This window comes from Notechis scutatus, chromosome 3 (assembly GCF_049901735.1).
Source record: "Notechis scutatus isolate UNSWTSFEM ecotype Mainland chromosome 3, rNotScu1.2, whole genome shotgun sequence".
In the NCBI taxonomy this organism is placed as follows: domain Eukaryota; kingdom Metazoa; phylum Chordata; class Lepidosauria; order Squamata; family Elapidae; genus Notechis; species Notechis scutatus.
In genome coordinates this window covers 192,283,009-192,299,585 of record NC_142011.1, presented here as the reverse complement: position 1 = coordinate 192,299,585, position 16,577 = coordinate 192,283,009, and the positions used below count along the sequence as shown (strand labels likewise).

The 16,577-nt window shown below is 36.3% G+C and overlaps 1 long non-coding RNA gene across 2 annotated transcripts in view; it reads left to right on the top strand.

Annotated features, from left to right (window-relative positions):
* Positions 1 to 16,577, top strand: part of LOC148131536 (uncharacterized) — a 79,547-nt gene that overhangs the window by 21,687 nt on the left and 41,283 nt on the right. The window contains exon 1 of one of the 2 annotated variants that reach the window (XR_015748392.1): positions 6,042 to 6,145. The exons of the other annotated variant lie outside the window; for it this stretch is intronic. This is a non-coding gene — a long non-coding RNA (uncharacterized LOC148131536). Of the gene's footprint in view, positions 1 to 6,041; positions 6,146 to 16,577 lie in introns of those variants that run through there. 2 annotated transcript variants of the gene reach the window in all.

The window sequence follows — 16,577 nt, the reverse complement described above, 5'->3', positions numbered from 1 at the left end:
TTTGATATTTCAGGACAGTTCACAGTTGATGGTCTCAGGAATAGCAAGCTCCTGGGTAACTTGGGTAATCTTGGATGGGTAACTTGGATGTCTGGTATAGCATCTTTTTTCCTATCCATATCCTACATTCCTTGTAATCTGACATTTTAAAATCTACTTTCAGATCCATCTCAATATTATCAGATTAAGATAAACACAATCTATGTTTAGAGACAGACACACTTAAAATGAGTTTCTGAATCCATTGTTCAATAATATCCTTCAATATGTCCAGTGTTAAAATAGTTGGCTTCATTCTGTATTACTAAGTCAAATTTAAGTGTTTTCCTTTGATTGTAATTTTTAGTTCTTTAAGCACACTGGGCTCTGCAGGATTCTCTTGCTTTATTCAGAGAAACAAAACTATTTTTATTATGCATCAAGCTCTTCCCCCTTTGGGACAGACAAGTTGCATGGAGATATATGTAGAAAATGAGTTGCTTGAAACTGGATAAGGCAAAAACCATATATGAAATTAAGGACAACCCATAGTTGTGGATCTTAAAACTCAGCCACTCAACCTCCTTACTTCACTCTTAGATGGTTTCTTACCAACTCCCAAACACATGTCCTCACCTTGGCATTTCCATCACCACCATCTGCTGCTGAGGGAGGCTGAACCTGGATTAAAAGGAATCAAAGCAATTATAAAAACCTGTGCCATCCCTTCTCTATGTGGACTTCCTGATTTGCATGGGGAAAAACGCTGAGGGAGTTCTGCAGAGCTTCAGTTGACCTGCTGTAAAGCAGACTCTTTCCAGAATAGCTATAGGATTCCATGCTTCCATGTCCACTTCTGGTTTGGCTGCAAGAGAAAGTAGAACTTTGCCAGCAACCAACATTTTCATGTGTTTTTAGGCTTGGAAAGTGCAGCGACCTCACAGAAGGCATTCATGAGATTTCTACACCTCTGTCCCAATTTTGCTCTGTTGGCAAAAGTTCTCTTTCTCTCTCTGTGTGAAACCTTTTTGTATGTCAGGTGATTGGTAAAATAGTAAAATGGTGGACTTCTAGATTTATGTATTGAAAAAAAACAGAAGGGAAAAATTAGGTATGGGGGTGGGGGGAATTCAAAACTTAAATAAACATTTCTGATGGGTTTCAAACCAGGAACCTTCACTATGGTGAGTTAAAATCATGTGCTCTTTCAGCTCTTCTGTGCGGGAAAATCTAGGAGCTTTTATGTTGCATGGTAAGGCTCATTGGCTCAGCTGAAGGAGGTGGTCATTCCCCTGCAGAGTGAATTGCCGACATTACTCTAAAATCTATTCAAGCATTCTAGCACAAACATACAGAATCTTGGGAGGCAATTTAGCAGAGAAAGATGTACTTCTGGACTGGAGCAGAAACATGTGTGCTGAGGTCACTTTGAAGGTAAATAGGAGATTGATAGATGACAATACAGGTAGTCCTCAACTTATGACCACAATTGAGCCCAACATTTCTGTTGTTAAGTGAGTTTTGCCCGATTTTACAGCTTTTCTTGCCGCAGTTGTTAAGCGAACCACTGCAGTTGATTGGTTACTAACCTGATTATTAAGTGAATCCAGCTTCCCCATTGACTCTGCTTGTCAGGAGGTCGCAAAAAGTGATCACATGATCTTGGGACACAGCAAAGTTCATAAATATGAACCAGTTGCCAAGCATCTGAATTTTGATCACCCAATTATGGGTATGCTGCAAAAACTATGAAAAACAGCCGTAAATCACATTTTTCAGTGCCATTGTAACTTTGAACAGTCACTAAATGAACTGTTGTAAGTCAAGGACTGCCTCCATTTCTCCACTCCAGAGTTACAAGGCAGTCCACTTTCTATTTCTGCAAAAATTGCTCATCTTTTTCATGTGTTTCTTATTGCTAATTCCTCCCTTGTGGCAATTCCTGCTATCTTTCAATGACAATTTTGGTTCAAAGTCCCAAAGTTTTGGAATATATGTATGAAGTGTGTATAAATGTAGAAGAATACATACATCCCTTGGTGAAAGGGACTCTCCAAAATACAAGATACAAGATGAAGCATTAGAAGATTCTACCCAATGTCAAACGTCAACAATTCAGACAACCTGCTAATTCTTGACTTCACATCTTATTTGAACATGGCAAGAATATTTTTGCCTCTTTGAAGGCTAATAAACTTAGCAGACTATAAGACTGTATTGATCAAAGCTTTCCTTTGATTATCACATGCATCTGAGAGTAATTGATGTAAGCTGTCCTTTGTCAAATGGCAGAGCGTTAAAAAGAATTAGATTTGGATAAACAGACCACAAATGCTTACAACAATGCTTGCAACCATTTTAAGATGCTATCAAAGCATGGAGCAAGACTGACATAAGAAAAAATACAATGGTTGAAATCCACTCAGAACATCCCCATATCAACTATTGTGTGCGAATGAATATAGACGCGCACTTTAAAAAATGTGGGATGGAAAATGGGCAAGCAAGAAAAATTGGCTCATGTTTTACCCAAAGGCTTAATTTTTATGTTAGGAGTGCCTTGAATAGTAATTTGAAACTTACAGGTAAGAAGCCTTGTTTTTAGTTTGTGATGAAAAAACAACTGCACTGAGCAGAATCATTATTTGCATAACAAATGCCTCACTATGGTGTAAGCATAAATGATCAGATGGATAGCTTTAGAATTGTGTTCAACCACAATTATAAATAAGCTGTTTTCCTGTTGTATGAAAACCCCTTCTCCCCATGCTATTTCTACTTTGAGAAGAATGTAGAATACAGAATAACAGAGTTGGAAGGGACCTTGGAGCTCTCTTAGTCCAACCTCTGTTCAAACAGGAAATCCCACCCCATTTCAGACAAATGTTTATCCAATCTCTTCTTAAAAACCTCCAGTGTTGGATCATTCAGAGCTTCTGGAGGCAAGTGATTAATTGTTCTCATTGTCGGGAAATTTCTCTTTAGTTCTAGTTTGGATTTCTCCTTGATAAGTTACTTCTTGTCTTTTTCTTCAGGTGCTTCAGCAGAATAGACTGGCGCCCCTCTTCTTTGTGATAGCCTCTCAAATACTGGAAGATTGTTATCAGCAGGTGTTCAGAATCAACATATTATTTTGCTTGTTGAGTCACAACTGTTGTTGTCAACGCAGAGTAAGAGGTCTGAAATTTGAATAATGGCCACGTATTAGATTACCGTATTCTAAAGGTAGTTAGAGATGTTTAAACTGGAAGTTTTATTATTGGCCCTTTAATTCACAGGACATAAAAAGGAGACATTTCTTCTCTCTGATGGGACACAAATTGGATTTATTCTGCTGAAGTACCTCAGATCATTGCCATCTGATTAATTGCAGCTGCTGAAATGCATTCAGATCCCTACTGATATAGTAAATCCTTCTCAAACTTGGTACACAATCCTTCTAAAGCATTTTTATCAGTTCCTTTCGGGCTAAATAATCATGTTTTGTTTAGAAATGCATAGAAAGTTAGATGTACGACAGGGTGGAGCATTTATATCAAATAAGCTCCCTGAAGGTTAACAACAAAATTAGAAATCACTATTTGCTGAGGACTGCTTGGGTGTTCTTGGCTGCCAGTTCCATAAAAAAAGCATGTTCCATACAAAATGATGTCTAGAGGATTTTTTTTTCATATACCAAAGAAAACACATTTTAATCAAGTCAAACCTCTTTCTTTGACAAACAAAGCACCTGTTTCCAGACCATAGACACATTCTGGATCTAGCAGCAGAGGTGGTATTCAGCAGGTTCTGACCAGTTCTGGAGAACCAGTAGTGGAAATTTTGAGTAGTTCGGAGAACCGGCAAATATCACCTTCGACTGGCCCTGCTCCAATTTATTCTCTGCCTCCCGAGTCCCAGCTGTTTGGCTGGCTCCACTTTGGTTGCCCTGCACAGGAGAACAGAGCTGGAAAGCAGGTTAGTGGGGTGGGGAGGGAATGGGATTTTGCACTATCCTTCCTCTGCCATGCCCACCAAGCCACGCCCAGAGAGCCAGTAGGAATTTTTTTTGAATCCCACCACTGTCTAGCAACATTTGCTAATTTGGATCTCTCTGCATCGATTTGTATTGCAGTACCTAGAATTTCCAACACAATGAACTTTTTTTTTGTAAGGGTTGCATTTCCAATACATCTGATGGATAACAGTTAGGGACAAACAAGGAACATCAAAATGAGCAAGATAGCAGATGGACCCTTTTGTGCGCGCATGAATGTTGCAGGCATGTGCACAAGAGGCAAAGCTTGCATTGTGATGATGCTTCCATTATCATGTTAACTTCGATCAAATAAACCAACTATATTCCATCTCTTTGATTTTAACAGTCTTGATCTTTAATCTCTTCAAATTATATATCAGAACTTAATTTATTTTCATTTTGATTTAGTTCTTTCCAAAAGTACCTTCAAAACTAACATATCTCACTGTAAATCCAAAATAAATAAATTATCCAGGTCACTCTTTTACTTTGTTATTTGTATATCCCTTTTAATTATGAAGAATTAACTAATGATTAGTTTACTGAGTAGTGATGTTCCTTTCAAATCCAGATTCCAATTTGTTTAAGAAAAAAATTAATGCAAAACCATTTTTCTTCTGTATGAGAATTGAAGCAGATTTTTTTTATCAACTTTTTTTTTTTTTGAAAGATTCAATTTCCCAAGAATTAAAAATGGACTTCCTATCAGGCTATTTTGGAATACCTTACTGTTATCTGTTTCAGATGTTAAAGGTTATGATTTAATATCTGCAGTATGGATCCTAAATCAGCATATGTTAATCATTTTAGTATTTGTCCTGTATGTTCGACTTGGTGTGTTTCCTGTTGAGTAAAAATAAATAATTACAAAGTGGGAGATGTTTTGGAGAAAAATGTCAACCCATATTATACATTGTTAAAATTCATTGTTAAAAGTCTATCTGGCATGATGTTTATGAAATGGAGAATATTTATTCTAGGTCAGACAGGCCCAACCCTTGGTGCATGGGCAGGGGTGTGATGCTACCGGTTTGGCCCAGTTCTATAGAACCGGTAGCTCTGTAGAACAGCTGACACTGAACTGGTTCGCTTCAATGACCTTCTGGTCATCTGTTTGGCCCATCCGCCTGTCTGGGCTCTTGGCTGTTCTTTATTTCCTGCTTTTTCAACCTCAACGGCTTTTCATGGCACAGCTAAGGTTGAAAATGCAGGAAAGAAGAGGATTTTCAAATGCTGCGCACCCATGCACAGTGTTTGTCAGCTGTCCGGGCAGCACAGCTGATGATTTTTCGCAAATGCTCCACACAAGCATGCAAAACACACTCTCATCTAACCGGTTGTAACACCGGTTGAATCCCACCATATGCAACCCTGGACAACTAGTAATGTGGCCCCTCTTTGCCACTGAGCCACCACAGTCTATCTATATACTATAATTTTGATAAGGAAACTCTACTATACAGGGAGTCCTTGACTTACAACCATTCATTTAGTGACCACTCAAAGTTACAGTAGCACTGAAAAAAGTGACTGTTTTTTTCACACGAATCCTCAGGGTCACCTGATCAAAATTTGGAGGCTTGGCAACTGGTTCATATTTAATGACGGTTGCAGTGTATCACCTTTTGCAACCTTCTGACAAGCAAAGTCAATGTGGAAGCCAGATTCACTTAACAACCATGGGACTAATTTAACAACTGCAATGATTCACTTAACCATTGTGGCAAGAAAGGTTGCAAAATGGGGCAAACATCACTTAATAACTGTCTCACTTAGCAACAAAAACATTTGAGCTCAATTGTGGTCGTACGTCAAGGGCTACCTGCATGTCCACTGTCTGTTTGCTCAAGAGTCACATCTAAGGATACTCTCCCTAAAGAAATTATGTTTGAAGACAGGATAGATTTTTCTTTTATCTTCACATAAGACTACATGAATACAAACAACAGTTATGAACAATGAATAAAGAATCCCTTAAACAATGCAGAAAGACTTAATGATACAATATGCCACAAATAGGGTTCTTTTTGTAATTGCAGTACACATCTTGCCAGGAGGCAGAAAACTGTAGTCTCCATAACCGAAGAACTTGACAACTCAAGATACTACACTAAACAAGTCATTTCATCCTGGCAATAAATGGAAAAGGTGGGTGTTTGTTTAGGTTTAGGCAATCCCATAATGATTTTAACACTCAACCAAGTACTTTGCCAAGACAAGCAGTTGGAGGCCAAGTCTGTAGTGAACTCTCATCTCAGACTGGACAAAAATGATATCCAATATTCCATCTTCTCCTGGTGCCAAAATTCAGGACGTGCAAACAGCATAGCGGCAAATGGTGTTCTTTTGTTCAGAGAGCCATTTTATAAGGAAAGATCTTGCATAAGAAATTCAGACAAGAAAGGAAGAGGTGTGAGAGGTTTGTGAACAGATTGAGGATTGGGCACATGGAGGAGATGGGGGAGTCTTTGGTTTTCTCTGGGCTTAGTTGTTTTCTTGCACGCATTTCATTATCCAAACTAGGTAACATCATCAGTACTACCTTAGTAAAGAGTACAGGCAGGGGTGGGCTGCTGGGGGTTCATAGGGGTTCCGGAGAGCCCCTAGCTAAGATTCTGTGCAGTTCACAGAATCCCCAAATCCCATGCCTGGCTGGCCCTGCCCACTCGCCCTTCCCATGCCAGGAGTCGCCACATGACACATTTTGGATGCAGGTAAGTGCAGGGTACACGTGGAAGCTTGGGAGGGTAAACGGGCCTCCAAGAAGATTAGGAAGGCTAGAAATGGGCCTGTTTCCAGCTTCCAGAGAGCCCAGGTAGGACAAAAACGCCTCCCCACCATGGTGCAAGAGGCCGACTAGGCCCCACCCACCATGACCACGCCCACCCAGGAACCGGGCAGAGAACCTTTTGTTAAAATTTTTGATGCCCACCCTTGAGTATAAGTAATCTTCAACTTACAACAGTTCATTTAGTGACTATTTGAAGTTACAATGGCACTGAAAAAAGTGACTATTGAATACTGTTCAACTGTGTGGAATCCTTACCACATATCGGACCTCCATACAATCGAGCGAGTTCAGAAGTAGTCTTGCACTCTATCCATAATAGAATATCATATGCTACTGGGCTTGAAATTCTTGGTTTGGATAGCTTAGAACTGCAATGCTTGTGGTCAGACTTAGCTATTGCATAGAAAATTGATTATAGAAATGTTTTACCTGTAAATGACATTTTTAGCTTTAATCATACTAAATGTGTACGGACAGCAACTTTAAACTTTATGTGAACAGTTCTAAACTCAATTGTAAAAAAAAAAAATTTTTTTTTTTGTAAGGGAGTTTAGAATAGAATGTCAGAGTTGGAAGATCTTCTAATCCAGCCCAGGCAGGAAACCCTACACCAGTTCAGACAAATGATTGCCTAATCTCTTGAAAAGTTCCAGAGTTGGAACATTTCACAACTTCTGGAGTCTAGTTGTTCAAGTCTGGAATATTTTACCTGATTCAGTTATCTCAGCCTTTAGCTACACAATTTTAATTCTAGCTTAACTTCCGTAGACCTCTCCCCATATATAAGAGATCCCTAAGGTGGGGTGTGTGTGTGTTGTGTAAGGGCATTAACATGCCTATCCTTCCTCTCACATTTAATTTCTTTTTTCTTTCTCCTGTTTATTTGAATTCATAATTTTCGTTTGATGAATAAACACTAAAATAATTACATAAATGAAAAAAAATTGTGATGGGGTTTCTTCTATTTTAAGTGTGACTTTTGGTTCCTGATTTGGCTATTTTATTTTTTTGATATGAGGGGTAGAGCAAAATTGTGATAGATTAATGGAGTAAGGGTTACTATAATTGCAATAGTGTTATAACCCTTTTTTTGGGGAAAAATGGTTATCTGCTGAAAAATTGTTAGAAATTGAAATAAAGCCACACATTTATAATCCATTTTCCTTCTGTGTTGCAAAATAAAAATAATTTATTATTCTACTGTACAAAAGATTACAGAGGCCATAAGATCATAGCTTTCAGCCAGACACATACCAAGTTTTTTTTTTTTTTTTTTTGCAAGTGTGGTTTTAAGCTGTATATAAAAGAGCTTTATTCTTGTATCACACAGTATGAAAAGATGAGTAATAGTGATTACTGTGGAAAAAACATACGCTGAACTAGAAAGAAGCAAAATATATACATATTATAAGGGATATTTTTAAACATAATTGTGCAAATTAGATACCATTTTTGGAAAAGACAAGCTGAATTCACTTAAGAAGTGACCTACTTCTTCAGCATTAGAATTGCTACATCACAGTAAAATTGGATTGTATTTGTAGCTCTGAGGAAAATATGCATAATCCACATATATTGTTGCTTAAAATACTGTCCTTATGTATAATTGGATGTATATGAATTATTATTATTACTATTAATGTTGCATGTAACTTCTCGCTATTTCAAGGGAAAATAAAAATATATTTAATTAACAAGTAGGTAGCTAAACAGCTAAACACTTAGAAAGATACCTTTAGATATGCAAAATTACAATCTGTTGCAGTAATTTAACTGTACATTAACACAATCATAACATGTTTTACATACCTGTATAGTTACATGTGTATTCCTTCCACTATTCTCTTTTGAGGAAAGCAGTATTATGCCAAAGTAGCAATAGAATAATAAAAAGTAAGAAAGATGTATTGTAATTGGATCTCTTTGATTAAACAGTAACCCCAGAAAGAGAAATAGAAGAAAGAACTTTGGTAACTTTGGAATTTTTTGCAATTATTTTTGATTAAAAATACTTGGGTGGCTGTTTTGGAAAAAGTTTTTCTCTTCACGATGGCATCGCTTGTGGATGAACTAAAAATTGAATATAAAAAATATAAAAAAGAAAAACAAGATGGAAAAGATACTTTGGGCACTCTATTTCAATTTCTAGAAATGGCGGTATGCACTTATGAAAAGTTGACTACGCAGCAGGACGATTGGGACAAAGAAGAAGAAGAAGCCATCTTTGATGAACAATGGGTTCTTTTTGGGGAGGAGGAGAAAGAGGAAAAGAAAAAGGGGATTTTAAGGTTTGAAAAAACAACCAAAAAAGAGAAAAATGAGATGAAAGGTGGATACAAGGTTAGAAAACAACAGAAAGGGAGTAAGGAAAGGGAGGAGGAGAGACAAAGGGGTAAAAAGGGCAAGGAGAAGAATAAGCAAGAGAGAAAGGAGGGGATGAGAAGCCTTACTGGTGGGAAGCAAGATTTAAAGAAACAAAGCTTATTTAGAGACAATGGGTAAATCTAATTGAAAAAAGGGATTCTGGAAGGTACATAAGATTGTGTTTTTATATGTGTATTTAGAGTAAAATGCTTAAGATATAAATGAGTATCAATATATATGATTAGCTTTTTAATGATATGGATAGTGGTTATATATTATTTTATTTAGTTATTGTTATGTTTTTACCCTTTTCATAAAATTTATTGTGTAACTTTAGAATGTACTAAACAGAATCCCAATATACATTAAGTGTTATATTAAGTAATTTTAAGCTAGGGGAATGAGTCAAAGGCGTCACTCCAATCAGTGTACAGGAGAAGTATATTAAAAGAGAAAAGATGAATGGATAGATGGAAACAGAACAGACAAAGAATGATAAGTATTATGAACTGAATTGAGATAAGATAAATAAAACAAAATTAAGAAAGATAAAAGAGGGAAGAAGCTATATAGAAAATTGAAAATGGTAATAAGATATGGAATGATATATAAAGTGAATATGATTTTTGAACTTGTGTCTGTGCGAAGAGTTTTTAGCCTGGGATCAAACAGCCTTCAGAAAAGATGTTTTATGTTTTGTATGTTTGTGTATTGTTTATGAAAGGCAATAAAACTTTAATTAGCAAGAAATATAATTTGGATAATAGAATGAAAAGGAGAAGTTGGGATAAGATATGAAGTTGAATAGATAACGTAAATATCTATACTACAATTTGGAACTATTTTGTACGTTCTATTGGTTTTCTTAGAAAGGATTTTTTATGTTATTATGCCTTGATTGTTTGTGTATTGTTTTCGTAAAACTAATAACATTTGTTGGGAAAAAAAAGAATAATAAAAAGTAAACAAAGAAATGAAGTGCATGAAAAAAGAGAAAGTAAAAAGAAATGTAACTAAATCTAGATATATTTGTTTTGCAATTGACTTTTCATTTATTCTTTTTCTATCACCAAGCAACCTTAATTCTTTGCTTCTTTACTTTTGAACACAATCTAATATCCATTCAGCATCCATCCATTCTTGACCATCCGTTCTTAGCCATTCTTGTGACTGTTCATTCCTAAAACTCTTCATGTAGCCTTTGCTCATTGCATTCAACTTACTTTTTTTGTTCCTTGTGACATACAACTTTCTTGTGTAAGGAACTGGCCAGAAGCATTCTTTTATACACCATCATTTTCAGTTCTTTTGACAAACACTCATTCATCCTAACATGCTCTGTATTATCTAATGTTTTTCTTCCAAACATTTGCACATTTTGAAATTTCTCCATCATTTCCCTATCTTTAGTAAACATTCTACTTAGATGTACAAATTCATCCAGTTCCTAAGTTGAATATGTATGGTTTCAGGAATCAGGCATGGGTAGTCTAGAGAAAAGAAAGACTAGGAATGATATGATAGCAGTGTTCCAATATTTAAGGAGCTGCCACAAAGAAGAGGGGGTCAACCTATTTTCCACACCAGACAAGAAACAATGAATGGAAACTAATCAAGGAGAGATCCAATTTGGAACTAAGGAGAAATTTTCCAACAGTGAGAACAATTAGTCACTGGAATGGCTTGCCTTGGAAATTGTGGGTGCTCCATCACTGGGGGCTTTTAAGAAATGGTATAAGGTCTCCTGCTTGAGCAGGGGGTTGGACTAGAAGACCTTCAAAGTCCCTTCCAACTCTATTATTCTGTGCAATTGTTCAATGTATTCTCTTGTCAAACCTTTGTCTTTGACACATTAATTTTCAGATCCATACTCCTCTTTCCTTCAGTCTTTCTAACCTTTGCTGTAAATATTTGGATTCTCAGCCAATAACCTGACTTCATTAGCAAATAAAACATATGCAAATTCAGTCTCCAATGAACACATCTCTAACACCATCAAAACATTTCTTATACATTTATTCATAAATGTATTAAACAACAAAGAGGGCATCATATAGCCTTACCTTACTCCCTGCTCATACATGCTTTACTTCCACCATGTATAATTCATGTCATATTCATCAACCAACCTTCAGCTCTACATTCATGAAGAACTTTTCATCATTCAAAACTATCCATATGATTTTTGTAAATCAACAAACAATACATTTTCTCCATCAAATTCATTTTCTTTTGTCAAAATTCTGACACTTTTCTCGATACACTTAAAGATGAACCATTCTGAAGTTCTGGCATTTCTTGTTATTAACTGTCTTGTGGACTTCAACTCCCAGAATGCCATAAGTAATAAAGGAGCCATTATTCCCCACCTCTGATGCACCAGTATTCTTCCAATCATATATGTAGTCTTCAAACAGATGTTAACCACATGACCAGTGGTGGGATTCTACCAATTCGGCCCAGTTCGGGTGAACCGGTAGCTCCGAGGATCATCTGTGAGCTGAGTTCATTCCCACTGGTTGTTGGGTCCACCTGCCCACCTCGGCTCTATTCTCAACTTTATTTCCTGGTTTTCAAGCTCAGCTGCTTCACGCATCAGCTGTTTAACACACAGGAAGATTGCAGGATTGCAGGAAAAGGTCAGTAGCAAACTCTCTGTGTGCGCACAAAGTGTGCGCTCACTGAACTGGTTTTACACCAGTTGAATCACATCCCTAAGTAAATTTCATGCATGTTTTAACATTTCTTCAGCTTCTTAATCAAAACTTGCAGTCTTATTGTTTTTCAATCTTCTCATAGCATTTATGACTTCCTTTGCACCATTTTTTCTTGTATACTACAAGTTAAACTATTAATTTCAATTCCACAGTTTGATATATCTCTAACATTCCCTTCCAAAAATATTCTTTCCACTATTTCCTCACTTCACTTTTATTCCAAATCATGTTATTCCTTTTAGTTTTAATTCCATTTGCTCTCCTGGGGACTTCTTGTTTAGCTTTCTTTGCTATTTCCATTTCCTCCCCATCAAAATATATATTTTATCTGACTTTTTTTTTTTTAAAAAAATTACATTTTTCTTTCTGCCTTTGATTATATTTTTTGCAGCTCTCTTTTTCTTTATAAACATTTTATCCTTATTTCAATGTAGGGACGATGCACAAAAAATAGGAAAACATGTTCTTTCTTTCTTGAAACCGGAATTATCAAGGGAAGCTAGTCGTGGAAGATTCAGGTCAGATTTTTAAAAAAGAACAAATTTATGCAAGATGTAGTTACTAATTATTAATATATGTAGTGAAGACCTCAAAATGGAGCAGCTGTAACAAGTCAGACACCTTAATAAGAAAATAGCTATTAATGGTTCTTCATGCTAGCCATATCTTCCCAATCCAAGTATCAAAGGTAATTATAATTATTATAATCTGCTCCTTCAATTTCTTGTTACTCTGGTAATAAAGCATCACTCCACAATTATCTTTGGCCCATGCTAATCTTAATTGTCTCTTTCTCTTGGGACCTTATAAACTAAGGAGAGAAAAAAGATATTTCATGGCCAATTTAAAATACCAGGTGTCAGATATTACAGTGTGTAAGAGGGGGGATTCATGATTTACGGTAAACCCCCAGTCTGACAGGAGATTCTTCCATTATGACTGTTTTCCTAAATAATTTTTTTTTAAATTATAGCCAGAAAGTGATGGTAGATTGAAGGCATAAAGAATTCTATTTTTGTTTGTAATTTCCTAAGAAAAATGGCAGAAATGGATGTTGTAGTAATCCCAAAATTCAAGAGTGAAATTAGTTGAATGAGCTCACCTGTGGTGAAGAGATCTCTTTCAAGGAGGAATATAATTTTTCTCTTTAGGAAGTTGCAGCTATTACAGATAGTGCCTGCACCATTTTCCTTTTTTTTCTTTTATCTTTCCCCAAAAAATTCACTCAAAAGTAAAGGAAAGAAATGAAGGAGTGGGGTTCATGAACACTTACAGGACTTTAAATGCTGTCTACATTTCTATAATTTTGGAAGATATATATGTGTGGAATTACATCTGGAACAAGTTGAAACACAACTTGCTATTCTGATTAGACCATGGACATTAGGCAGGGCCTATTACCATTAACTTGGATAGTTCATAATCATACTTCCTGCTTCACAGAAGAAATAGCATGAGTGAAACCAAGCTTATTATAATACCTTATTGTGAAATTATGCTACTCTGTGCTAGTCCACATGAGTAAAACTAAAACCCAAGGAAAATTATAGGTCCCTTGAATATTTTTCTGTGCATCAAAAAGGACTTAAAATATTTGCTGCAACTTAAAGAAAATGTTCCATTTTTTATCAATTTAGACATAATTAATCTGGCAGGTTGATTATGTACCATTAAGTTGTTGATCCTTAGCAACTTCATAGACAGATTTTTTTCACAATAATATATCCGTAACTCATTCTTTCAAGTCTTCCAACAGTGGACTCATCATTTCTGTAAATGACTCCATCCATTGTATTGCTGGTTGCCCACTTCTCTCTCCTTCCACCTTTCCCAGTATTAGAATCTTTTCCAGAATGCTGAGTCTTCACATTATGTGTCTAGGATAATTTTAGCCTGATCACCTGTGACTTCAGTATGAATGCTTGGTTGATTTATTCAACAACTCATCTCTTTGGGTACTTTTAGCTGGCCATGGAAGTACCTGGAATGTTCTCCAATGGTAAAAATCAAAAGCATCAATACTCTTTCTGTCTTGCTTTATCAATGTCCAATGTTCACTTCCATAGGATGCAAAGAAGAAAACCACTGCCTTTACCATTCTAATAATTCAACTCAGCAACTAAATATATTTTCCCTGGCATTCATTGCCACTCTAACAAATGTTAGTGTAAAACATTTCTTGACTGCTGGTTGTTTTACTGTTGATAATTGACTGTAAAGGAGAGAAGTTGTGTTACTTATAAGGTAATAAAAGTGGGATAAAAATCTAATAAATAAATAAATGGTCTTTACACGATCAATAAATCATGCTGACAATATGGACTCAGTTCAGTTATCAATTCTAGCTTTGAAAAACATAGGAGAATCTCTGTTGTCAAGAAGGCAAGATCCAGTTATTCCTAAAATCTAATTGCATGGATATAGGAAAAGCAAAATCTCAGTGAAAGGTGAAATTAATGGTTATTTAGCAGGAGGATGCCTGCTCATTCTTCTCAGAGATAATCAATGGGATATGCTATCTATCTTTTTAATATTAAGCACAAAGCGGATCTAGAATTTCCATACAGTAATTCAAAAGTAATGGAACACAGGGAAAAAAAGCTTTGGGAAACTGGTAAATATGTATTGAGTCATTCCGTGGCCCATTCCAACACTATGAATATAAAAAGAAAGAAAGAAGAAAGGCAGGAAAGGGTGGAACATGAGCACAGGAGAAAAAGAATACAAGATGTATTGTGGAAAACAAAACATTCTTCTTCCAAGCTTGAAAACTAATTTGGGCAAAGTGGTTTCTTTTCTTACAGTCTCCATGAACATTGTTTAAAATACAGTTTTATATTTTCTGCGATCCAATTACTGTATATTATCTAGGAGTGCAAAACAAGATCTGCAGTCAGTGAGATGTCATTCATTACAGTTTCACCTCAGGGATGGGGATATTCAATCTGAGAAAATAAACTTTCTATGTAGATTTTAGTGAAGCTACATGCTTTGCTATTATGACTGCTCCTCTGATATATAGCTTCTGTCTCCTGCTTGTAGCAATATGAAACCCTGTCAGGCTTACTTTAGCTAAAGGATCATGTCTCTCTCTCTGTGTGTGTATATGCATATGTTCTACCTTTATTACTTTATAAGTAACTCAAGGTGGTGAACATGCATAATATTCCTTCCTCCTTCTATTTTCCCCAATGTGGTAGGAGGGGCTGAGAGAGAGAGAGCTTATTTCATTTTTAAAAATCCATGCAATATTTGTTGTTGTTTTCCAAAAACAAATACTACACATACTTAAACTAAATGACTAGTCATCCTTCTGCCACTCCATTAAAAAAAACAGAGTCAATTTACTACTCTACAGCCTTCAATAAGGCTGAAACCTGAAGAAGAAGGAAGGGAATAGAAAAAAATCAGAAATCCCAGGATTGTTCTGAGACAAGATTCTGATCTTTGAATGGCAAAGTGGTCATGCTGGGTGGGCATTGACTACAGAAGTCTGTGAATCAGGTTCAAAGTCTTCTTGGGGTTTCATCAGGCCTACATGCCAAGAGTTCATGCTTTCAAACTGTGGTGTTGGAGAAGATTCTTGAGATACCCTTGGACTTCAAGGAGACTAAATCAGTCAAAATTAAAGGAAATGAACTCTGACTGTTCTTTGGAAGGAGATATTCAGAAGTTGAATCTCAAATATTTTGGCTACCAAGTGAGAAGAGAAGACTCATTGGAAAACACCTTGATGCTGGGAAAGATTGAACACAAAAGCAGAAGGGGATGGTAGAGGATTAGATGAGTAGGGATCTTCAAATTTGACAGATTTAAGACTGTAGACTTCAACTCCCAGAATTTCTCCTCCAGTCATATTAGCTCAGGAATTCTGGGAGTTGAAGTCCACAAGTCTTAAATTTGCCAAGTTTGAAGACCCTTGAGATAGGGTCATAGATGCAGTGGACTTCAAGAGACAGTGGAGAATGGGAGGTTGGCATGCTATGATCCATGTGTCACACAGAGTCAGACACAACTTGGTGACTGAACAACAACAACACCACAACCAGGGAAAGATTTACATCCATTCCAGAGTTGAATATTGCTTTTCCCATATTGCAAAAGGTGCATGGAAGCTTTATTGGTGAAGAAATGTGAGAGATGACTTCCCCTCTTCTCCTTGACTGAAAAAAACAAATGGCTTAAGAGTTTAGAACTGTTTCCATAAATTTTATATCTGGCTTTTCTGTCACACACCTACACCTTGCTTATCAAAACAGCTAATAGTTAAATCATAAAATAGCAAAATATCCTACTGTGAAGGACCTGATGTAGTAGAAATAGACAAATATGAAAAAAGCATGTAAAGGTAGCAGAGGACAATAAGACCCCTGTAGTTCATAACATTGTAGGATCCTTAGTTATATAACCAATTAATTAGAGGAGTGAAGCTACACATCAATCTCACTGAACTAACTAAGAGTACTTGGATTTAAAGCTTACAACTAGGCTGTGCTTTTACAAAATAAGTTACAATATTACAATAATTATATGCCAATATAGGTCTACTAAATTAACTGGGAAGCCTCATCATTCTTTGTGTGATCTTCAGGAAAATCCATACACAAATATTGCAGCCCAACAGTTGGTTGCAGGAGTTGTAAGTGTACACACAGAGAGATAGAAGCTCACTTTCGCCAAACCAGAAGTGAAGCATATTCTGGGTTTG